General features: G+C 44.0%; 2 non-coding genes across 2 annotated transcripts; both read left to right on the forward strand.

Moving 5' to 3' along the window:
* Positions 1-6971: 6971 nt before the first annotated feature.
* Positions 6972-7043, forward strand: Trnac-gca. Its single transcript has one exon. It is a non-coding gene; the product is annotated as a tRNA-Cys (tRNA).
* A 14755-nt stretch (positions 7044-21798) lies between these two features.
* On the forward strand, positions 21799-21870 carry Trnac-gca. The gene has a single exon. It is a non-coding gene; the product is annotated as a tRNA-Cys (tRNA).
* The last annotated feature ends 2645 nt before the right edge of the window (positions 21871-24515 follow it).

Here is a 24515-nt window from a genome sequence, read left to right on the forward strand (position 1 = left end):
ACAGTTTCTAATTCTTCGCGACTAACAGGACTATTTAGATTGTTCACCTGGTACTGGTTTAACTTTGGTATGTGGTACTTATCTAAAAAACTGTCCATTTCTTTTACATTTTCCAATCTTGTGGCATAAAGGCTTTTGTAGTAAGATCTAATGATTCTCTGAATTTCCTCTGTGTCTGTGGTTATGTCCCCCTTTTCATTTCTGATCTTATTAATTTGCGTGTTCTCTCTCTGCCGTTTGATTAGTTTGGCTAGGGGTTTGTCAATCGTGTTGATTTTCTCCAAGAACCAGCTTTTGGTTTCATTGATTCTTTGGATTGTTTTCTGTGTTTCTATTTTGTTGATTTCTGGCCTCAGTTTGATTATTTCCAGTCTTCTACTCCTCCTAGGTGAATCTGCTTCTTTTTTTTCTAGAGCTTTCAGGTGTGCTGTTAAGTCTCCAATGAGTGCTATCTCTGTTTTGTTTAAGTGGGCACTTAGTGCTATGAACTTTACTCTTTAGCACTGCTTTCATTGTGTCCCATAGATTTGAGTATGTTGTGTCTTTGTTTTCATTGAATTCAAGAAAGACTGGTGATCCGATAAGACACAGGTGGTTACTAATATTTTTTTGTAACTGTGGAAGTTTGCTTTGTTACCCAGTATATGGTCAATTTTCGAAAAGGTTCCATGAGCCACAGAGAAGAAGGTATATTCTTTCCTATTTGGGTGGAATGTTCTATAGATGTCTGTTAAGTCCATTTGGTTCATTACCTCCATTAAGTCTTTTAATTCTCTGTTAGGTTACTGTCTGATTGACCTGTCTATTGGTGAGAGAGGAGTGTTGAAGTCTCCTACTATTAATGTGTGTGGTTTGATGGCTGCCTTGAGTTCTAGTAATTTTTCTTTTACATAAGTGGGTGCTTTTATATTAGGGGCATAGATATTCAGGATTGAGACTTCATTCTGATGGATTTTTCCTGTTATGAGTATAAAGTGTCCCTTTCCATCTCTTCTGAATGATTTTAGTTTGAAGTCAACTTTGTTAGAAATTAGTATGGCCACACCGGCTTGTTTCTTAAGTCCATTTGCTTGATAAACCTTTTTCCAACTCTTTACTCTGAGTAGGTGTCTGTCTTTGTGGTTGAGGTGTGTTTCTTGTAAACAGAAGAATGTTGGATCCTGTTTTCGTATCCAATCTCTTAGCCTGTGCTTTTTTATAGGTGAATTGAGTCCATTGATATTCAGTGATATTAATGACCAGTGGTTGTTAACTCTGGTCATTTTTTTTCTGGTAGTAGAGTTTGTGTGTTACCCTTCTTTGAGTTGTGCTGGTGAAGGGTCGCTATATGCCTGAGTTATTGTGGGCATTGTTCGACTCCTTGGTAAGTGATTTTCCTTCTATTACTTTCTGCAAGGCTGGATTTGTGACTATGTATTGTTTAAATCTGTTTTTGTCCTGGAATATCTTGTTTTCTCCATCAATGGTGAATGCAAGCTTTGCTGGGTATAGTAGTCTAGGCTTGCATCCATGTTCCCTTAGTGTCTGTAGCACATCTATCCAAGATCTTCTGGCTTTCATGGTTTCCATTGAGAAGTCAGGTGTAATTCTGATAGGTTTCCCTTTATATGTTACTTGACCTTTTTCCTTTGCAGCTCTTAATATCTGTTCTTTATTCTGTATGTTTTGTGTTTTGATTATTATATGGCGTGGGGATGCTTTCTTTTGATCCAGTCTATTTGGTGTTCTGTAGGCTTCTTGTACCTTCATAGGAACATCCTTCTTTAGGTTGGGGAAGTTTTCTTCTATAATTTTGTTGAATATGTTTTCTGGGCCTTTGAGTTGTAATTCTTCTCCTTCTTCTACCCCAATTATTCTTAGGTTTGGTCTTTTCATTGTGTCCCAGATTTCCTGAATGTTTTGTGTTAAGAATTTGTTAGATTTGTTTAGTTCTTTAATCTGTGAGTTTATTTCCTCTATAGTATCTTCAGAGTCCGAGATTCTTTCTTCCATCTCTTGTATTCGGTTGGAAATACTTGTCTCTGAAGTTTCTGTTCGTTTACTCAGAATTTCCATTTCCAGTCATCCCTCAGATTGTGTTTTCTTCAATACCTCCATTTCATTTTTCAGGTCTTGTACTGTTTCCCTTACCTGTTTGATTGCTTTTTCTTGTTTTTCTTGTTTTTCTTGGGTATCTTTGAGAGATTTATTTATTTCGTCTACCTTTTTGTTTGTCATCTCCATTTCTTTATGGCAGTTTTTTACCTCCTGTTTAAGGTCCTCTATTATTTTCATAAAGTACTGTTTAAGGTCGGTTTCTTCTATATCTTCTGGAGTAGGGTGTTCAATTCTTGTTGTTTCGGGATGTCTGGCTTGTGGTGATGTCATGTTTCCTTTCATGTTGTTGGAGGAGTTCTTGCATTGGCGCCTGCCCATCTCTTCCTTCAAATGGAGCCGGGAGGCACTTGGTGTCTTAGACCAATCTTTGCTGTGACTGAATCTGGTTGGATCTCCCCAGTGCCAGAGCAGACCTATTCCTTGCAGCATAATCTGAAGAAGCCCACACTCCCTTGCAGGAATCCTCAGACCTGCCTGGAGGCCAGACTCTCACCCCTTTGGGTGAATGGCCTTAGTACAGGAGCAGGACACTTGAATACACTAGGGAAGGCTTGGGAGAGGCAGGGACGTGAGAACCAAAGACAAGCCTGCAGCAGGAGCTGGGGGAGTGTGTCTGTGCTCTCTTCCAGGGCAGGTTGCCCCAGGGTCGCACACACTCACCCATCCAGATGGACCTCCACTGCACCAGATCAGGGATTCCTGGCAGCCCAGGGACGCTGCCAGGACCAAAGGGCCAAGGTGGAGGCAGGGCGGGATGGAATATCACACAGCGAACCTCGCAGCACAATCTGAAGGAGCCCACACTCCCTTGCAGGAATCCTCAGACCTTCCTGGAGGCCAGACTCTCACCCCTTTGGGTGGATGGCCTTAGTACAGGAGCAGGACACTTGAATACACTAGGGAAGGCTTGGGAGAGGCAGGGACATGAGAACCAACGACAAGCCTGCAGCAGGAGCTGGGGGAGGGGTCTGTGCTCTTTTCCAGGGCAGGTTGCCCCAGGGTTGCACACACTCACCCGTCCAGATGGATCTCCACTGCACCTCAATATAGTTCTTGAAGTCCTAGCTAGAGGAATAAGACACCAAAAGGAGATCAAGGGGATACAAATTAGAAAAGAAGAAGTCAAACTCTCACTGTTTGCTGATGATATGATAGTTTACATAAGTGATCCCAAAATTTCAACCAAGGAACTCCTACAACTCATAAACACTTTCAGTAATGTAGCAGGATACAAGATAAGATTAACTAAAAGAAATCAGTAGCCCTCCTGTCCACCGATGATAAAAGGGCTGGGGAAGAAATCAGTCAAACTCCGTTCACAATAGCCACAAATAGCATATAATATCTCAGAGTAACTCTAACCAAACAAGTGGAAGACTTGTTGACAAAAACTTTAAATCTTTGAAAAAAGAAACTGAAGAAGACACCAGAAAGTGGAAAGATCTCCCATGCTCTTGGGTAGGAAGAATTAACACAGTAAAAATGGCAATTTTACCAAAAGCAATCTACAGATTCAATGCAATGCCCATCAAAATCCCAGAAAAATTCTTCAAAGACCTCAAAAGAGTGGTACTCAACTTCATATGGGAAAAAACCAGGATAGCCAAAACAATCCTGTACAATAAAAGAACTTCTGGAGGCATCACAATTCCTGACTTCAAACTCTACTACAGAGCTATAGTACTGAAGACAGCTTGGTATTAGCATAAAAACAGACAGGAGGACCAATGGAACCAAATAGAAGACCCGGATATCAATCCACACATCTTCAAACACCTGATTTTTGACAAAGACACACACAAAAAATCAAATGGAAAAAAGAAAGCATACTTAACAAGGGGTGCTGGCATAACTGGATATCAACATGTAGAAGAATGAAAATAGACCCATATCTATCACTATACACAAAACTCAAGTCCAAATGGATCAAAGATCTCAATATAAAGCCAGCCACTCTGAACCTTATAGAAGAGAAAGTGGGAAATACACTTGAATGCATTGGTACAGGAGACCACTTCCTAAATATAACCCCAGCAGCACAGACACTGAGAGAAACAATTAATAAATGGGACCTCCTGAAACTGAAAAGCTTCTGTAAAGCAAAGGACATGGTCAATAAGACAAAATGACAGCTTACAGAATGAGAAAAATCTTCACTAACCCACTTCAGACAGAGCTCTGATCTCCAAAATATACAAAGAACTCAAAAAAATTGGTCGTCAAAAAAACACATAATCCAATAAAAAAGTGGAGTAAAGATGTAAACAGAGCACTCTCAACAGAGGAATCTAAAGTGGCTGAAAGACACTTAAGGAAATGTTCAACATCCTTAGTCATCAGAGAAATGCAAATCAAAACAACTTTGAGATTCCATCTTATACCTGTAAGAATGGCCAAGATCAAAAACACTGATGACAACTTATGCTGGAGAGGTTGTGGGGAAAAGGAAACACTTCTGCATTGCTGGTGAGAATGTAAGCTGGCACAGCCCCTTTGGATGTCAGTGTGGCAATTTCTCAGAAAATTAGGAAACAACCTTCCTCAAGATCAGCAATCCCACTTTTGGGTATATATTCAAAGGATGCTCAATTATGCCACAAGGATATGTGCTCAACTATGTTCATAGCAGCTTTGTTTGTCATAGCCAGACCCTGGAAACAACCTAATGCCCCTCAACCAAAGAATGGATAGGGAAAATGTGGTACATTTACACAGTGGAGTACTACACAGCAGAAAAAAATAACAAAAGCTTGAATTTTGCAGCAAAATGGATGGAGCTAGAAAATGTTATTTTGAGTGAGGTAACACAGACACAGAAAGACAATAATCACATGTACTCACTCATAGATGGTTTTTAAACATAAAGCAAAGAAAGCCAGCCTACAAACCACAATCCCAGAGAACTTAAACAACAGTGAGGACCCTAAGAGGGACTTACATAGATCTAATCTACATGAGAAGTAGAAAAAGACAAGATATACTTAGTAAATTGGGAGCATGGGGGCCTTGAGGGAGAGTAGAAGGGGGGATGGGAGAGGCAGGGACGAGAGCAGAGAAAAATGTAGAGCTCAATAAAAATTTAAAAAAGGAAAAAAAATAAAGTAGGTAACAAAAAAAATCAATGTTGTAAAATTTGCAGGCAAATAGATGGAACTAGCATAAAACAACCTGAGTGAGGTAACCCAGACTCAGCAAGACAAACCTGGTATGTACTCACTCATACGTGGATATTAGATGTAAAGCAAAAGATAACCAGACTATAATCCGCAGCTCCAAAGAAGCTAGGTAACAAGGAATACCCTATGAGGGACGCATGGATCACCCTGGGAATTGGAATTAGATAAACTTTCCTGGGTAAACTGGGGGAGGCAGATGGTAAAAGGGAGGGGATGGGAGATGAGAACATGAGGGAATGGGATGGCTGAGGTGGGGGTATGGAGTGGAAGAACAGTGAAAGAGAAATCTTGGGGTTAGGGAAAAACCTGGTGCTAGGGAATTCCCTGATCATCTTATGCCAATCACAAAAGTGTGCTTTAGACTCTCTGATGTCCTCCCCTGTTCTGTCTGCACACACTGCATCTTCCGGCTGTGGTCCTATCTTAGATCTTGGCATTTGTGTGGCCTTCTAGCCTCATTGTGATGGAGGAAAGTTCCACATGGGAAAGATACCTGACCGCACTTTAGTGCTGTCCGAGGGCTGAGCTCTGAGTCTCTGTACCTTGTTCCTGCAAATGCTGAGCTGATGGTTTGGGGCAAGCACAGGGCCAAACATCTTTCTGATTTTGAGATTTTCTTTCAAATATAGGACCAAAAAATGATACGTCAGGAGAGAAGAGAATGAAAAGCACAGAAATGATTCCCAGTACAGGCTTCTGCTGAGGGCTGGAGAGAAGAGGAGAGAGAACAGCAAGGGTGGGGGACTTGGAGGCAAAACCACAGGAGGGAGGTAGGGCAGGACTCCAGCCCTGCACGGTGATTCTCCTACCAGGACTGCACATTGCTCAGCAGCAAAGGCTGCAGTGTGCTGGGCATACATGGGTGCTGGGCTCCTGGGATAGGTCTATGAGGAAGGACACGATGAAACAAGCCTGATAGAGTCCTCTCTGAAGCCGGTGGTTCAGGTCCCTGAGGGCATTGGAGATGAGAAGTCACCATGTACTCTACATCCCTGGTGGGGCAGTGCAGGTGGCCTGTGCTGTGGGAGTCTACACAGGTACAAGGGTAAAACTTGGGGACTTTTTGTCCAAGACTCTGTCACCTGCTGATCATATGTTAGCAACCACTGTCCTGGGTCACGCTCTAGAGTCATGGCTCTAGAGTCCTTTGTCATATTCCTGGACTCCGCTTTGACTCAGTTATTAAGCAGGAGTGCTTTAGTTGTCCTTAATGTAACCATTGTCTTTTATATCTACAGCATGGAAGGGGAGGGGGAGGAATAACACCCAATAGTGTGTCAGTCGGAATTGTCCACAGAGCTTGCTAGAGACACATCGGACCCCGGGTCCCTCCCGAAGAGTCTGACCGAGGAGTTCCCAGTGGACAGAGAACTTCCCTTTTGTCCACTCCCATATCCCACTCACCTCCCAAGGTCAGTCAAGCAGTCAGTGTGTTTGCATGGGGCTCCTTTGGGTGGGTTGAAGAAGGCTGTAGCAGCAGGCCTCCTGAATTTACTACCCCTGGCTCAGCTAGGATCTAAGGCAAGAGGATGCTGGTCATTCATGAGAACAGGGCAGTCATGTGCAGAGGCAGCTCAGGGCTGGGCCTCCTAGGAGGAGGCAGATGATGCCAGGGCACTGGCAAGCATACCTGTGATGTTAACAGTCAGGGAGTGGCCATGCAGGTTCTAAGTGCCTGAGAGACATTAATAAGCAGGTGGGGGTATAGCTCAGGGGTAGAGCATTTGACTGCAGATCAAGAGGTCCCTGGTTCAAATCCAGGTGCCCCCTTGCTTAAATATTTTGGCACTTAACTTACCACATTTACCTTGGAGAATTCTCATGAAGCTAGGAGGTCTTTACTAGTTGGGAGTTTTCTCAAATAATCACAAATCCTCCCCTCTGGACTTCATAATTCAGGGTGTGTGTAGCTTAGCTCCTTAGCCCACTAGAGTTCCCCAAGGTCCCAAAGCCCACAAGGCTCCCAAGCCCTCACCTGAGCACCAGACGTGCTCACTGTCGTGTCTTCCCCACTTCCATGCATCTCCATGCTTGCATTTCCCACTCCACTCCTCACTTCTGTCCTGTTTTCTGACCACAGAGAGATCAGCTTTACTCTGCTTCAGTTGGGCACTACGAGATGAGGCGTGTCCTAAATACACAGTTTCCATCTGGGAGTCTATTTGACAGGAAGGGCTGTGGCTATAATGTCAGCTCAGAACCAGCTGACTCCTGCGTCCTTAGTGTGTTTGTCTGTGGAAAGGCAGGCAAGCCAGACTGGAGCAGCTCTCCAGACTCAGGAAAAGCGACTATTAGGGTACCTCAGAAGCCAGCCTGGTGCTATGGGTTCCCTTAATAGTTAAGAGCCAGGGCAGGAGCCCATACTTGCTCCACAAAGTTTGTGACCTCCACTCCCATGTGCCCCCTTCCCTGGGCACAGAATTGACATTGAACTACACTTTGATAAAGAAATTTTAGACTGAGTAGTGCATGTGGAGGCTTGAACCAGAGAACTCTCAGTCTGCATCTAATCCTTAGATCCAAGCTGTTACCTACCCTGGTAGCCAACAAATAAATGGGTTTTTCTTTCTAATTAGTTTTTTTATGTGTAAAAACCATACTGCAGCTTCACCCTCCTCAGTAAGCATGGATGATTCACTGGGTACAGGCAACCCTGGTAGCCTGGATGCCAATCTCTGTTTCTGTAGCATGCTTCTCTTCTACCTCACCTTCAAGAGGCCCCCTGCCTGATGCTGTCAGATACTGAAGCCCTGCCAGCTCTCTCCCTCATCTCTGAGTGTGTAACTTGAAATAAAATCTAGAGAGCTGTGGAGTTACTAGGTGTCAGTACTCAGCACCCTCAATTAACAAACTGTGTCTGGGAATGGGTGGCTAGAGAGACTAAGGAGACCTGGTCATGACACTTCATCCTTGTCCTATTTTGGTGGACGCTGGTCTAGTGAGAATGATGTGCAACACAAAATCCTACTAGATGTGATGAGAGGAGAGTAGCAGCACAGAGCAGGGCTGACTGGGCTGGACTTAGTCATAGCCTGGCAGAGATGGCAAGGGATAGTGAAGTCAGAGATGAGAGTGTGATGAACTAGAGTTGAGGCACTATTGCTGAAGACAGGCCACATTTTTGTGGTAGGACATAGAGAAACAAGCAGGAACTTACCTGAGGACTTTCTCTTTGGAGGCTGCTTTTCCTAGTTCTGGAAGGAGCTACACAGCTGCCAGAGGAGAACAGATATTGACAGTGTCCCTGCGAGGAACCCTGCATGCCCCAGTACTGACCTACCAGACAAGGTGTGCCCACTTGCCATGAGTCTATGGGTGTATCAAACTGCTTTGGATTGGTTTTAAGGTTTTAATTGGTTTTGAGGCCTGCTCCACAGGAAGGAGTCCAGCCTGGTGCTGCAAACCTGGTCAAAAGCCCAGGACTTGGGAGGTCACAGGTCCTAGGCAGGAATCTACTACTATTGTTTTAATGACATGTTGTCAAACTGTCCTTTAAATATGTTTATACTGCTAGGTTAATGCTTCCTCCCCTCATCCTTGGCAGGAAAAGCTTCTCTCTTTAGTGATCAGAAGTTAACGCAGACTCATAACTGGCCAAAGTGCTAAGTATATGTGACTGTTGAGTATTCAGACTTAAATTAGACATCTGCATCAACCCCTGACCGAAACCAGCAGGTCATTCTTCAGTGACAGCATCCTAAGTGGGAGAACAGGAGATGAGGCGATGAAGAAGACAGATAGTCGGGGTCAGTGGGTCTTGCACAAATGATGTCTTATGCCAAGCAAGTTTATTAAGAAGCACAGCATCTTGTATACTGTTTTCAGAGGAAAATTTAGCAAAGGTCAGCAGAAAGCTAAATCAAACAATGTTGGCAAAGAGACCACAGGATACCTTAGACACAACTGCCTGAGGACCGATAACCACCGCTCTTAAAGGGGGAAATCCGGGTTCCTAGGAGCTGAAACCTTAACTCCTTCAAGGCTCTTGGCCCTAGCACCAGAGTAGATCTTACCAAGTCTGCCCCTACGCAAGGACCCAGAATGAGGTCCCTTTTTTATCGGGCATCTAACAAAGCCTTGGGTACATCTGGCTCCCAATGAACTCTCTCTCCAAAGCTTAGCGAACACCTCAGAGAATGAGCAGAAAACAATGTCAGAGCTGAAGAATGGGGAGGAGCGCTCGCTGTCATTCTGTCTTCTGAACAAGACATGGCCGTTGTACCATGAACTCACTACAGCTATGGCACCTGTACAAGATCAAGTCAGAAAGATAAGTCAACAGGCAATACCAATAGGATTCAGCAGGTTATTAACAGAGGAAATGAGAGAACATGGATCAGGGAGAAGGGTGTGTTGGGGCTCCTCCAGGGAGTAGAAGGGGGATATGGGGTGTATATCACCAAGGTACATTGTTTATATGTATGTAATTATCAAAGAATAATTAAAAGACATTCTTTTTTTTTAAGATGAGAGTGTAGACAGCATACAGGAAGGTTCTACCTGACAGACCATAGGGAAAAAAGGAATAGAGAGCTTTCTAAAACTCAAAGGGGTATGTGGGGGGGGATTATGATGCATATAAGAGTCAGAGGTTAATGATTAGATGGAGAGGTATCTTTCTAAGAGATGGGTTGGAGTTCAGACTTTGTTTTGGGAGCCCCAGGCAGTCCAGTACCAGTCTCACAGGAGCATCAAGGTGGATATTCATTTGAGATTTCTTAGGACATATGACAGACAGTGGTTTGGAACCATCCAAAAACAATTAAAAACCCAGGTATAAATGGAAACAGCATTTTCATTTCCCAGTCACTCAGACCTGAATAATCACATAAAACTATATTAATTACAATACTGTTTAGCCAATAACTCAGGCATATTCCTAGCTAGCTCTTATATCTTAAATTAACCCATTTCTAATAATCTGTGTATCATCACAAGGCTGTGGTTTCCCTGTAAGTTTCTAGTCTCTTTCTCCTTCAGCATTTATGTGGTGTCTTCCTGACTCTGCCTTCTTTCCTCCTCTATCTCTGCTTGGATTTCCTACCTTGCTGTATTCTGCCCTGCCATAGGCCAAAGCAGATTCTTTATTAACCAATGGTAATAAAACATATTCACAGCATGCAGAGGGGAATCCCACATCACCCAGGATATGATACTTGCATTACTGAACAGAGAATTCTCAACAGAAGAAGTTCAAATGGTCAAAAGACACTTAAGGTCATGCTCAACCTCCTTAGTGATCAGGGAAATGCAAATCAAAACAATGCTGAGATACCATCTTACACCTGTCAGATTGGCTAAAATCAAAAACACCAATGATAGCCTTTGCTGGAGAGGTTGTAGGGTAAGGGGTACACTCATCCATTGCTTGTGGAAATGCAAACTTGTGCAACCACTTTGGAAAGCAGTGTGGTGGTTTCTCAGGAAATTTGGAATCAACCTACCACAGGACCCAGCAATTCCACTCTTGGGAGTACACCCAAGAGATGCCCAATCATACTACAAAAGCATTTGTTCAACTATGTTCATAGCAGCATTATTTGTAATAGCCAGAACCTGGAAACAACCTAGATGCCCTTCAGTGGAAAAATGGATGAAGAAACTGTGGAATATATACATATTAGAGTACTACTCAGCGATAAAAAACAATGACATCTTGAATTTTGTTTTTTTTTTTTTCTTTTGGCTTGGTTTCAGTTTTTTTTTTTAAATTTCCATCTCCTTCCCTCCTCCTCCCCCCTCCCTCCCCTCCTTCTCCCCCTTCTCTCCCCTCCTTCTCCCCCTTCCCTCCCCTCCCCTCCATCCATACCTCCCCTCCCTCCCTCTCAAGGCCAAGGAGCCATCAGGGTTCCCCACTCTATGCTAAGACCAAGGTCCTCCCAACTCCCCCCAGGTCCAGGAAGGTGATCAACCAAGCTGAGAAGGCTCCCACAGAGCCCGTCCATGAAGAACAATCAGAGCCCAGAGCCATTGTCCTTTGCTTCTCAGTCAGCCCCCGCTGTTGGCCACACTCAGAGAGACGGGTTTGGTCGCATGATCCATCAGTCCCATTCCAACTGGAGTTGGTGATCTCCCATTAGTTCTGTCCCACCGTTTCCATGAGTGAACGCACCCCTCTCGTTCCTGACTTTCTCCCTCATGTTCTCGCTCCTTCTGCTCCTCATCGGGACCTTGGGAGCTCAGTCCAGTGCTCCAATGTGGGGCTCAGTCATCTTCCCCATCTGTCGCCAGCTGGAGGTTCCCTCACGGTCCTGACTTTCTTTCTCATGTTCTCTCTCCTTCTGCTCCTCATCAGGACCTTGGGAGCTCAGTCCGGTGCTCCAAGGTGGGGCTCTGTCATTTTCTTCATCTATCGTCAGGTGGAGATTCTATGGTGATATGCAAGAAATTCATCAGTATGGCTATAGGAACTGGCCTTTTCAGGCTCCCTCTCCTCAGCTGCCCAAGGAACTAACTGGGGGCGTCTCCCTGGAAACCTGGGAACCCCTCTAGGGTCAAGTCTCTTGACAACCCTCAGGTAGCTCCTTAAATTAAGATATATGCTTCCCTGCTCTCATATCCACCCTTCCTATATCCCAAGCACCCCATTCCTCCGAGCTCCCCCCGCTCTCCCCTTCACATTTTTCTCTCCCCATCTTCCCTTGGCCCAGTCTTGCCCAACCCTCAAGTTCCCAATTTTGCCTGGCGATCGTGTCTACTTCCAATATCCAGGAGGATTACTATATCTTTTTTGGGAGTTCACCTTCTTATTATCTTCTCAAGAATCCCAAACTTATAGGCTCGATGTCCTTTAATCATGGCTAGAAACCGAATATGAGTGAGTACATCCCATGTTCATCTTTATGGGTCTGGGTTACCTCACTCAGAATAGTGTTTTCTATTTCCATCCATTTGCCTGCAAAATTCAAGATGTCATTGTTTTTTACCGCTGAGTAGTATTCTAGCATGTATATATTCCACAGTTTCTTTATCCGTTCTTCCACTGAAGGGCATCTAGGCTGTCTCCAGGATCTGGCTATTACAAATAATGCTGCTATGAACATAGATGAGCATATGCTTTTGTTGTATGATTGGGCATCTCTTGGGTAGATTCCCAATAGTGGAATTGCTGGGTCCTGGGGTAGGTTGATCCCGAATTTCCTGAGAAACCGCCACACTGCTTTCCAAAGTGGTTGCACAAGTTTGCATTCCCACCAGCAATGGATGAGTGTGCCCCTTACCCCACAACCTCTCCAGCAAAGGTTATTATTGGTGTTTTGGATTTTAGCCAATCTGACAGGTGTAAGATGATATCTCAAAGTTGTTTTGATTTGCATTTCCCTGATAGCTAGGGAGGTTGAGCATGACCTTAAGTGTCTTTTGGCCATTCGAACTTCTTCTGTTGAGAATTCTCTGTTCAGTTCAGCGCCCCATTTTTTAATTGGGTTAATTGGCATTTTACCGTCTAGTCTCTTGAGTTCCTTATATATTTTAGAGATCAGACCTTTGTCAGTTGCAGGGTTGGTGAAGATCTTTTCCCAGTCAGTAGGCTGCCTTTGTGTCTTAGTGACAATGTCCTTTGCTTTACAGAAGCTGCTCAACTTCAGGAGGTCCCATTTATTCAATGTTGCCCTTAAAGTCTGTGCAGCTGGGGTTATGCATAGGAAACGGTTCCCTATGCCCATTTGTTGTAGAGTACTTCCCACTTTCTCCTCTATCAAGCTCAATGTGTTCAAATTAATATTGAGGTCTTTAATCCATTTGGACTTGAGTTTTGTGCATGGTGATAGATATGGATCTACTTTCATTCTTCTACAGGTTGACATCCAGTTATGCCAGCACCATTTGTTGAAGATGCCCTCTTTCTTCCATTGTGTACTTTTGGCTCCTTTATCAAAAATCAGGTGTTCATAGGTTTGTGGTTTAAGATCCGGGTCTTCTATACGATTCCATTGGTCAACTTCTCTGTTATTATGCCAATACCAAGCCGTTTTCAATACTGTAGCTTTGTAATAGAGTTTGAAGTCAGGGATGGTAATGCCTCCAGAAGTACCTTTATTGTATAAGATTTTTTTGGCTATCCTGGGTTTCTTGTTTTTCCATATAAAGTTGATTATTGTCCTCTCAATCTCTGTGAAGAATTTTAATGGGACCTTGATTGGGATTGCATTGAATCTATAGATTGCTTTTGGTAGAATTGCCATTTTTACTATGTTGATCCTCCCAATCCACGAGCAGGGGAGATCCTTCCATTTTCTGGTATCCTCTTCAATTTCTTTCTTCAAAGACTTAAAGTTCTTGTCAAATAAATCCTTCACTTCCTTGGTTAGCGATACTCCCAGATATCTTATGCTATTTGTGGCTATTGTGAAAGGTGATACTTCTCTGATTTCCCTCTCTGCTTCCTTATCCTTTGTGTATAGGAGGGCGACTGATTTTTTGGAGTTGATCTTGTATCCTGCCACGTTACTGAAGGAGTTTATCAGCTGTAGGAGTTCTTTGGTGGAGTTTTTGGGGTCGCTTATGTATACTATCATATCATCTGCAAATAATGAAAGTTTAACTTCTTCCTTTCCAAATTGAATCCCCTTGATTCCCTTATGTTGTCTTATTGCTATTGCTAGAACTTCAAGCACTATATTGAAGAGATAAGGAGAGAGTGGACAGCCTTGTCGTGTTCCTGAATTTAGTGGGATAGCCTTGAGTTTCTCTCCGTTTAATTTGATGTTAGCTGTCGGCTTGCTGTAAATAGCTTTTATTATATTTAGGAATGACCCTTGTATCCCTAATCTCTCCAAGACCTTTATCATAAAAGGGTGCTGAATTTTGTCAAATGCTTTTTCAGCATCTAATGAGATGACCATATGGTTTTTTTTCCTTCAGTTTGTTTATATGATGGATTACATTAATAGATTTTCGTATGTTGAACCAGCCCTGCATCTCTGGGATGAAGCCTACTTGATCGTAATGGATAATTTTTCTAATGTGTTCTTGGATTCGGTTTGCCAGTATTTTATTGAGAATTTTTGCGTCAATGATCATGAGTGAGATTGGCCTGTAATTCTCTTTCTTGGTTGAGTCTTTGTGTGGTTTAGGTATCAGGGTAACTGTAGCTTCATAGAAGGAATTTGGCAGTGACTCTTGTGTTTCTATATTATGAAATACCTTAAGGAGTATAGGTATTAGGTCTTCTTGGAAGTTCTGGTAGAATTCCGCATTGAAACCATCTGGTCCTGGGCTCTTTTTGGTAGGGAGGTTTCTGATAACAGTTTCTAATTCTTCGCGACTAACAGGACGATTTAGAGCATTTACCTGGTCCTGGTTTAACTTTGGTATATGGTATTTATCTAAAAAACTGTCCATTTCTTTTACATTTTCCAATTTTGTGGCATACAGGCTTTTGTAGTAAGATCTAATGATTTTCTGAATTTCCTCTGTGTCTGTGGTTATGTCCCCCTTTTCATTTCTGATCTTGTTAATTTGCGTGTTCTCCCTCTGCCGTTTGATTAGTTTGGCTAAGGGTTTGTCAATCTTGTTGATTTTCTCCAAGAACCAGCTTCTTGTTTCATTGATTCTTTGGATTGTTTTCTGTGTTTCTATTTTGTTGATTTCTGCCCTCAGTTTGATTATTTCCAGTCTTCTACTTCTCCTAGGTGAGTCTGCTTCTTTTTTTTCCAGAGCTTTCAGGTGTGCTGTTAAGTCACCAATGAGTGCTTTCTCCGTTTTCTTTAAGTGGGCACTTAGTGCTATGAACTTTCCTCTTAGCACTGCTTTCATTGTGTCCCATAGGTTTGAGTATGTTGTGTCTTTGTTTTCATTAAATTCAAGAAAGACTTTAATTTCTTTCTTTATTTCTTCCTTGACCCAGGTGTGGGTCAGTAGTTGACTGTTCAGTTTCCATGAGTTTGTGGGCCTTCTGGGGGTAGCATTGTTGTTGAATTCTAATTTTAATCCATGGTGATCCGATAAGACACAGGTGGTTAGTAATATTTTTTTGTAACTGTGGAAGTTTGCTTTGTTGCCAAGTATATGGTCAATTTTCGAAAAGGTTCCATGAGCCGCAGAGAAGAAGGTATATTCTTTCCTATTTGGGTGGAAAGTTCTATAGATGTCTGTTAAGTCCATTTGGTTCATTACCTCCATTAAGTCTTTCAATTCTCTGTTAGGTTTCTGTCTGATTGACCTGTCCATTGGTGAGAGAGGAGTGTTGAAGTCTCCAACTATTAGTGTGTGTGGTTTGATGGCTGCCTTGAGTTCTAGAAGTGTTTCTTTTACATAAGTGGGAGCTTTTATATTAGGGGCATAGATATTCAGGATTGAGACTTCATTCTGAAGGATTTTTCCTGTTATGAGTATAAAGTGTCCCTTTCCATCTCTTCTGATTGATTTTAGTTTGAAGTCAACTTTGTTGGAAATTAGTATGGCCACACCCGCTTGTTTCTTAGGGCCATTTGCTTGATAAACTTTTTCCCAACCCTTTACTCTGAGTAGGTGCCTGTCTTTGTGGTTGAGGTGTGTTTCTTGTAAACAGCAAAATGTTGGATTCTGTTTTCGTATCCAGTCTCTTAGCCTGTGCCTTTTTATAGGTGAATTGAGTCCATTGATATTCAGTGATATTAATGACCAGTGGTTGTTAACTTCAGTCATTTTTAGTAGTAGAGTTTGTGTGTTTCCCTTCTTCTAGTTGTGCTGGTGAAGGGTCGCTAGATGCTTGAGTTATTGTCGGCGTTGTTGGACTCCTTGGTTTGTGATTTTCCTTCTATTACTTTCTGCAAGGCTGGATTTGTGGCTGCGTATTGTTTAAATCTGTTTTTGTCCTGGAATATCTTGTTTTCTCCATCAATGGTGAATGCAAGCTTTGCTGGGTATAATAGTCTAGGCTTGCATCCATGTTCCCTAAGTGTCTGTAGCACATCTATCCAAGCTCTTCTGGCTTTCATGGTTTCCATTGAGAAATCAGGTGTAATTCTGATAGGTTTCCCTTTATATGTTACTTGACCTTTTTCCTTTGCAGCTCTTAATATCTGTTCTTTATTCTGTATGTTTTGTGTTTTGATTATTATATGGCATGGGGATGCTTTCTTTTGATCCAGTCTATTTGGTGTTCTGTAGGCTTCTTGTACCTTCATAGGAACATCCTTCTTTAGGTTGGGGAAGTTTTCTTCTATAATTTTGTTGAATATGTTTTCTGGGCCTTTGAGTTGTAATTCTTCTCCTTCTTCTACCCCAATTATTCTTAGGTTTGGTCTTTTCATGGTGTCCCAGATTTCCTGAATGTTTTGTGTTAAGAATTTGTTAGATTTGTTTAGTTCTTTAATCTGTGAGTTTATTTCCTCTATAGTATCTTCAGAGTCCGAGATTCTTTCTTCCATCTCTTGTATTCGGTTGGAAATACTTGTCTCTGAAGTTTCTGTTCGTTTACTCAGAGTTTCCATTTCCAGTCGTCCCTCAGATTGTGTTTTCTTCAATACCTCCATTTCATTTATCAGGTCTTGTACTGTTTCCCTTACCTGTTTGATTGCTTTTTCTTGTTTTTCTTGTTTTTCTTGGGTATCTTTGAGAGATTTATTTATTTCGTCTACCTTTTTGTTTGTCATCTCCATTTCTTTATGGCAGTTTTTTACCTCCTGTTTAAGGTCCTCTATTATTTTCATAAAGTACTGTTTAATGTCGGTTTCTTCTATATCTTCTGGGGTAGGGTGTTCAATTCTTGTTGTTTCGGGATGTCTGGCTTGTGGTGATGTCATGTTGCCTTTCATGTTGTTGGAGGAGCTCCTGCATTGGCGCCTGCCCATCTCTTCCCCAAAGAACGATGGATCCTCCTGCAGACTGTCAGGTCCCCTTGCAGGCTAAGCAGCTCTCAGACAAAGGCCTACCGTGCTCCGGGCAGTCAAATGAAGGAGGGGACCTCCCACCGGCCTGGGTGCACTCAATTCCAGGTCCCCAGAGCCCAAACAGGCTGAGCTGTGGGATTTTGTGGCCCCAAAGACGGGAGGATGAGGAAGGGGGAGGGGGGGAGGATTCTGGGTGCAAGCTGGGAAGGGACAGGAAGAGAGAGGCAGTATCCGGGGAGAATAACCCCTGCAGGAAGAGCAGGAAGTGTGCTGGTGGCAGGGGGAGTTGTGGAGAGTCGGTGGTCCCTCTCCGGGCAGCTGCCGCGGTTCGGGCACTCACTCCTCACTCACCCCAGAGAACGATGGATCCTCCTGCAGACTGTCAGGTCCCCTTGCAGGCCAAGCAGCTCTCAGACTAAGGCCTACCTTGCTCCGGGCAGTCAAATGAAGGAGGGGACCTCCCACCGGCCTGGGTGCACTCAATTCCAGGTCCCCAGAGCCCAAACAGGCTGAGCTGTGGGATTTTGTGGCCCCAAAGACGGGAGGATGAGGAAGGGGGGGGAGGATTCTGGGTGCAAGCTGGGAAGGGACAGGGAGAGAGAGGCGGTATCCGGGGAGAATAACCCCTGCAGGAAGAGCAGGAAGTGTGCTGGTGGCAGGGGGAGTTGTGGAGAGTCGGTGGTCCCTCTCCGGGCAGCTGCCGCGGTTCGGGCACTCACTCCTCACTCACCCCAAAGAACGATGGATCCTCCTGCAGACTGTCAGGTCCCCTTGCAGGCTAAGCAGCTCTCAGACAAAGGCCTACCTTGCTCCGGGCAGTCAAATGAAGGAGGGGACCTCCCACCGGCTGGGTGCACTCAATTCCAGGTCCCCAGAGCCCAAACAGGCTGATCTGTGGGATTTTGTGGCCCCAAAGACGGGAGGATGAGGCAGGGGGAGGGGGGGAGGATTCTGGGTGCAAGCTGGGAAGGGACAGGAAGAGAGAGGCAGTATCCGGGGAGAATAACCCCTGCAGGAAGAGCAGGAAGTGTGCTGGTGGCAGGGGGAGTTGTGGAGAGTCGGTGGTCCCTCTCCGGGCAGCTGCCGCGGTTCGGGCACTCACTCCTCACTCACCCCAAAGAACGATGGATCCTCCTGCAGACTGTCAGGTCCCCTTGCAGGCTAAGCAGCTCTCAGACAAAGGCCTACCTTGCTCCGGGCAGTCAAATGAAGGAGGGGACCTCCCACCGGCCTGGGTGCACTCAATTCCAGGTCCCCAGAGCCCAAACAGGCTGAGCTGTGGGATTTTGTGGCCCCAAAGACGGGAGGATGAGGCAGAGGGAGGGGGGGAGGATTCTGGGTGCAAGCTGGGAAGGGACAGGAAGAGAGAGGCAGTATCCGGGGAGAATAACCCCTGCAGGAAGAGCAGGAAGTGTGCTGGTGGCAGGGGGAGTTGTGGAGAGTTGGTGGTCCCTCTCCGGGCAGCTGCCGCGGTTCGGGCACTCACTCCTCACTCACCCCAAAGAACGATGGATCCTCCTGCAGACTGTCAGGTCCCCTTGCAGGCTAAGCAGCTCTCAGACAAAGGCCTACCGTGCTCCGGGCAGTCAAATGAAGGAGGGGACCTCCCACCGGCCTGGGTGCACTCAATTCCAGGTCCCCAGAGCCCAAACAGGCTGAGCTGTGGGATTATGTGGCCCCAAAGACGGGAGGATGAGGCAGGGGGAGGGGGGGAGGATTCTGGGTGCAAGCTGGGAAGGGACAGGAAGAGAGAGGCAGTATCCGGGGAGAATAACCCCTGCAGGAAGAGCAGGAAGTGTGCTGGTGGCAGGGGGAGTTGTGGAGAGTTGGTGGTCCCTCTCCGGGCAGCTGCCGCGGTTCGGGCACTCACTCCTCACTCACCCCAAAGAACGATGGATCCTCCTGCAGACTGTCAGGTCCCCTTGCAGGCTAAGCAGCTCTCAGACAAAGGCCTACCTTGCTCCGGGCAGTCAAATGAAGGAGGGGACCTCCCACCGGCCTGGGTGCACTCAATTCCAGGTCCCCAGAGCGACATCTTGAATTTTGTATGCAAATGGATGGAAATAGAAAACACTATTCTGAGTGAGGTAACCCAGGCCCAAAAAGATGAACATGGGATGTACTCACTCATAATCGGTTTCTAGCCATAAATAAAGGACATCAAGCCTATAAAATTCACGATCCTAGAGAAGATAATAAGAAGGTGAACCCAAAGAAAATCATATACTTATCCTCCTGGATATTGGAAGTAGACAAGATTGCTGGGCAAAAATTGGGAACTTGGGGGCAGGGTGGGATGGGGGCAAGGGGAGATGGGGAGAGAAAAGTGGGAAGGGGAGGATGGGTAGAGCTTGGGGAGATGGGATGGTTGGGATATAGGAAGGGTGGATATGAGAGCAGGAAAGCATACATCTTAATTAAGGGAGCCATTTTAGGGTTGTCAAGAGACTTGACTCTAGAGGGGTTCACAGGTATCCAGGGAGATGCCCCCAGCTAGTTCCTTGGGCAGCTAAGGAGAGGTAGCCGAAAAAGGCCATATCCTATAGCCATACTGATGAATATCTTGCATATCACCATAGAACCTTCATCTGGCAATGGATGGAGATAGAGACAGAGCCCCACATTGGAGCACCGGACTGAGCTCCCAAGGTCCAGATGAGGAGCAGAAGGAGGCAGAACATGAGCAAGGAAGTCAGGACCGCGAGGGGTGCACCCACCCACCAAGATGGTGTGGCTGATCTAATTGGAGCTCACCAAGGCCAGCTGTACTGGGACTGAAAAAGCACGGGATAAAACCGGACTCCCTAAACATGGTGAACAATGAGGGCTGCTGAGAAGCCAAGGACAATGACACTGGATTTTGATCCTACTACACATACTGGCTTGGCGGAGGGCTAGCCTGTTTGGATGCTCACCCTCCTAGACCTGGATGGGGGGGGGAGGAAATTGGACTTCCCACAGGGCAGGGAACCCTTACTGCTCTTCAGGCAGGAGAGGGAGGGAGAGTGGAGGGGGAAGGGGGAGGTAAATGGGAGGCGGGGAGGAGGTGGAAATTTTTAATAATATAAAAATAAGTAAATAAATAAAAATGAAAAAAAAAGAGCTAGTTCCAGGACAGACTCCAAGGCTATAGAGAAACCCTGTCTTGAAAAACCAAAATAAAATATTACTATCATTAAATAATCAATTAACAAACAAACAAATTATCAATAAACAAACAAAACCCCCACAGGATAAGATTGTGTTATGTATACCAAGAGTTTCAGAACTTAGACAAACAATTGCAGGAAATTTTTAAAAGGAGGGGTACTTACTTCAACTCAATTATAAGTCTCATTAAGGATGCTGTGAAAACCATCAAAGAATATAAGAAAAACAAGACAACAGGCCAGCCTCACTTATTAAACCCATATTTTTCTAAACCATAAACAAAAATTTTAGTAAATAAAATTCAGCATTGTACTAAAAAAGAGTAACAGGTATTAACCAAGCTAACGTTGTTTGAGGAGTGCAAGGTTGGTTCACCTTAGAAAGCTCTGCATTCATACTGTGCTACCTCATACTATATAGCAAATGACTCTGATGTACACAATCAGGTCCTCAGCACATTTCTGGGTGTGCAGGCCAAATGGTAACTTTAGCACTTTACAACTGAAGTATGTTCATGTTGCAGAACATGCAACATGCTACAAACATCAAGGAAACAACATTCTGTCCCATGAACAGCCTTGGCAAATACTGCTGGAAGGTTGTAGCTAAACATACCAGCTCCCTTTGAAGGAGGGTGACCTGAGGCATCCTATATGGCTCAGACTTGGAATAAACCCTAGATACATATGATAGATGAATGCTTCATCTCCCACATATATTTGCCTTTCTTCCTTTCCCGGCATAACTTAACAATCTTCTACCAGTGTTTCCTAGATTTTTCTGCAAAGCAAAATTACTTGCTGTCAAATTCTAGTTGCAATATCTCCTTGTAAAGAAATGTAAACTAATATACCAGATTAATGAGAAAATGATATGATTATAAAATAAAGACATCCAATCAGATGTAACATACACCATGATTTATTTATTCTAAAGTACAGTTAGTAAGGGTCTATAAACTCATGCAAGGACAGGCTAAGAATCTAACAGAGGAGAAAAGCTGTTAGCAGACACCCCATGTACACACACTTTCTCTAGATGGAATAGGGCTTTGTCCACCACCCACTCGGGGCACATGGGTTAGCCTTGTAATATTTCCTGGCCCTAAACCTTTTTGACTATTGGTCCTTTAACAGTTTGGGGATTCCAAAGTCTACTTCCAACTATCTATTGGAGGGGCTTATTCTTCATCGTTCTCTGTCTGTGTTAACTAAGTGAGAGTAAGGCCTGGCTCTGTCATCACATCTGAGAGGAGAAACACTCCAGTCCTGTGGAGTTCCTGTTTGTAGGTCACACCCTGATGAACTCAAAGCTTGACTCTGAGAATCATCTTAGCCAGTGTTGGTGCCTCTCCAGGACTGTCCAACCCTGGATACTGAAGCCTGGGAGAACATAGGCTGGAGGGTTTTTAAGGAAGGAAGCCTGTGACTTTTTATTCAGGAGAGTGATGTATTTCTACTGACTTTAGCCTAGGAGTTCCAAAGTGATGATGCATAGGGTACAATTGATGTGGGTGTAACACTGGAAGTGAAGGATATTAATTAAGCTGTATATTAATAACAGGGGGTATAGCTCAGGGGTAGAGCATTTGACTGCAGATCAAGAGGTCCCTGGTTCAAATCCAGGTGCCCCCTACTCATACCTAGTATTTTTTAACCTTTTTAATATAGATACTGGATTTTAATTTCTTCTTCCTTACTACACAACAGAGTTAGAAATCATTTTCTTAGAAACAGCAAATATTAAGGCTTTATTATTGCAGTTTGCCATCAAAAATTAATTATTATTAATCAAAGTGCCTATAAAAATCCCATTTCCCAGGCCTCACCTCAAACAATGAGAACACCCTGCATGGAGCAGTTTCTGGGTGCTTTTTAGAATCAACTGAGATGAAAAGCAGCCTGACAGCACTTCCTGGAAGCCGCCTCAGCCCAGGCTGCTTCAGCACAGCTCTGTCTGTGCAGTTCTGTGCTCCGGGTCTTCATTCATTTCTGCAAGCATCTGTGTGTGACACGCTGGTGTGTAAGATGCCTGTAACTCTACCACAGCTGCACCTTTAAGGAACAGACAATTTCTTTTCAGTTCCTTTAGTTTCTTCATTTTTTTTCTCTTCTCTATTCAAGAATTTTCTCCAGGAAGGGATAAGATTGATCTTCTATCCCTGCCATATCTAAGTCTAAATCCAGGCATGGGATCTTGTAGAGAGTGAACTAACGAGTCAGTAAGGGGTAAATCAAGCTATGTATGTGTTCAGTGCAACAGACAAAGGTAACACCATATGGTATTCAAGGTTTGGAAAAAATTCTGCAGAAAAATTGAAAAATCATATAGATTATCTTAAAACTAAAAACATGGTTCCTTTTTATTTTGGAGAACAAATGGCTTTTTGATAGAAACTCTCAGAACCCATTGTGGATACAGATAGGAAATTATAGCTCAGAAGTATAACTCCTGGTTTTTACCATCCCTCACGTGAATCATCTTTTATGGTCTTTAAAAATAAGTGCCTAGAACACATTTCTTGATTCACTGGATTTGTACACAAAACAGGAGTATGATCTTGTATTGTCAAACATGGGTTCTTGTAATAAATTTGGGATGCAAGAACATTTTGCTTTCTCTATTCAATGGCAAAGAAATTACCATGTATGACAGAACCTGATCATATGTAGTACCCCTGGAGTCTTTGTCTAGATAATTTGTTTATTGAGGGGATTCAGGTTTTCACTACAGGCTGGAAAGGAGCCTGTCAAACATGTGGGGATAGAGTGGGGGTTCTGACCTTAATAAAAACAGACCAGTCCTTTACCTTTAGGGGAGTATAATCTTTTGCTAACATTGCCCCAACATCCAGTGACCTTGAGCACCAGGTAGCATGCTTACAGCAATGTGCAATGCAAGATGGCATGGCTGTGTCTAATGCCAGTGATGTCCCAATTAGTAACTTCATACCTGAGGGATATAAGATGCTGGGCCGTTAGTACATATAATGACCACGCATGCAGAAGAGCAGACTATGGAGAAGACTGGAAAGTGTGGGCTCGGCTAAGAAGTGACCGTGTGAAGAGGCACATTGTTGTTTGGATGGATGCTCACTATGAGAACTCAGCTCTCTGCTTTAAAGCTCAGAACTGAAGTTTTCTCTCCCAATACTGAAGACACTGGTTCACCTCTGTCCTGCTTACTGAGCACCAGTTGTTTCTGGACTGAGGATCACGAGTGCCTGATCCCAATTTTTATATTACTACATCTGTTTTTGACCATGGGACTTTAGAAAAGCTTCCCTTTTCCTCCCGGACTCTGAATGCTGGGTCTTCCTGCAGGGAGAGATGAGAGACTAAGTCAGTATGTCTCACCCTCCTTCCACCACGTTTGCTCTCCGAATGGCCTGCCGACACCCTACCTTCAGTCCTGTTCAGTCTCGTCTTACTCTTCTTGGGGAGACAAATCTCTCATGTGATTTTCCATTCTTATACTTTCTCAAGCCTGTGAAACCTGTCCACATTTTAAGAACCATCAGTGGTGGCCCTCTGTGAAGAAATGACTGCTTATAGCCCCACAATAGGGTAGGCAACAACCTAGCCCTCTACCCAGCCAGGTTCCCCTGACTCAAATTCCATGTATTGGGTATGATATCCAAAGTCAACAGCTTCACATAGAATTCTTCAGTCCTATGACACACATTAGAGAGATTCAAAGAGTGTATATTATTTATATTGGAAGGTACATTTCCTAGCTAGTTGAAATAATTAAATAAGTTATTGTCCAAAGAATAAAACACAGTTGTTTCCCTGAATGTCTCTTGCATATCATGATTCATTGTTGGGTTGGCCTCCATGGCCTCCTTCCCATAATCACTGTCCCAGTGGGTAAGGCCCCTTTGGAGGATAGTTCTCACTGTGTATCATACAGTCTATGGGGTCTTTGGACTTCAAAGGCAACTAGAAGGGTCCCCATGGAAGAAAGCCCAGACCCCACTTGACTGTATCCTGATGCTGAGCTCGGGGTGTTATAAAGCCTGTTTTCATGTTGGCTCCCTTTCTCACAGTAGGGCTGAACTGACAGGTCATGAACTCTCCAGTAAAATATCTCCCTTTCAAACCCAGGACTAGGAAATGAGAAAAGCAGAGAGTAAAAGTCAGAAAGCCAGTTCTACGTGAATGGGGAGCAGTTGAGAGTGAGGTCAAGAGGGTGGTGTAAGCTTTGGGTGATGTAAAAGAAGATATTAGGAGAGAAGGAGAGAGGTGGACTCAATTTTCCAAACTGAAGTGCCCCACAG

The sequence above is a fragment of the Arvicola amphibius genome, chromosome 2 (assembly GCF_903992535.2).
Source record: "Arvicola amphibius chromosome 2, mArvAmp1.2, whole genome shotgun sequence".
Classification (NCBI taxonomy): Eukaryota; Metazoa; Chordata; class Mammalia; order Rodentia; family Cricetidae; genus Arvicola; species Arvicola amphibius.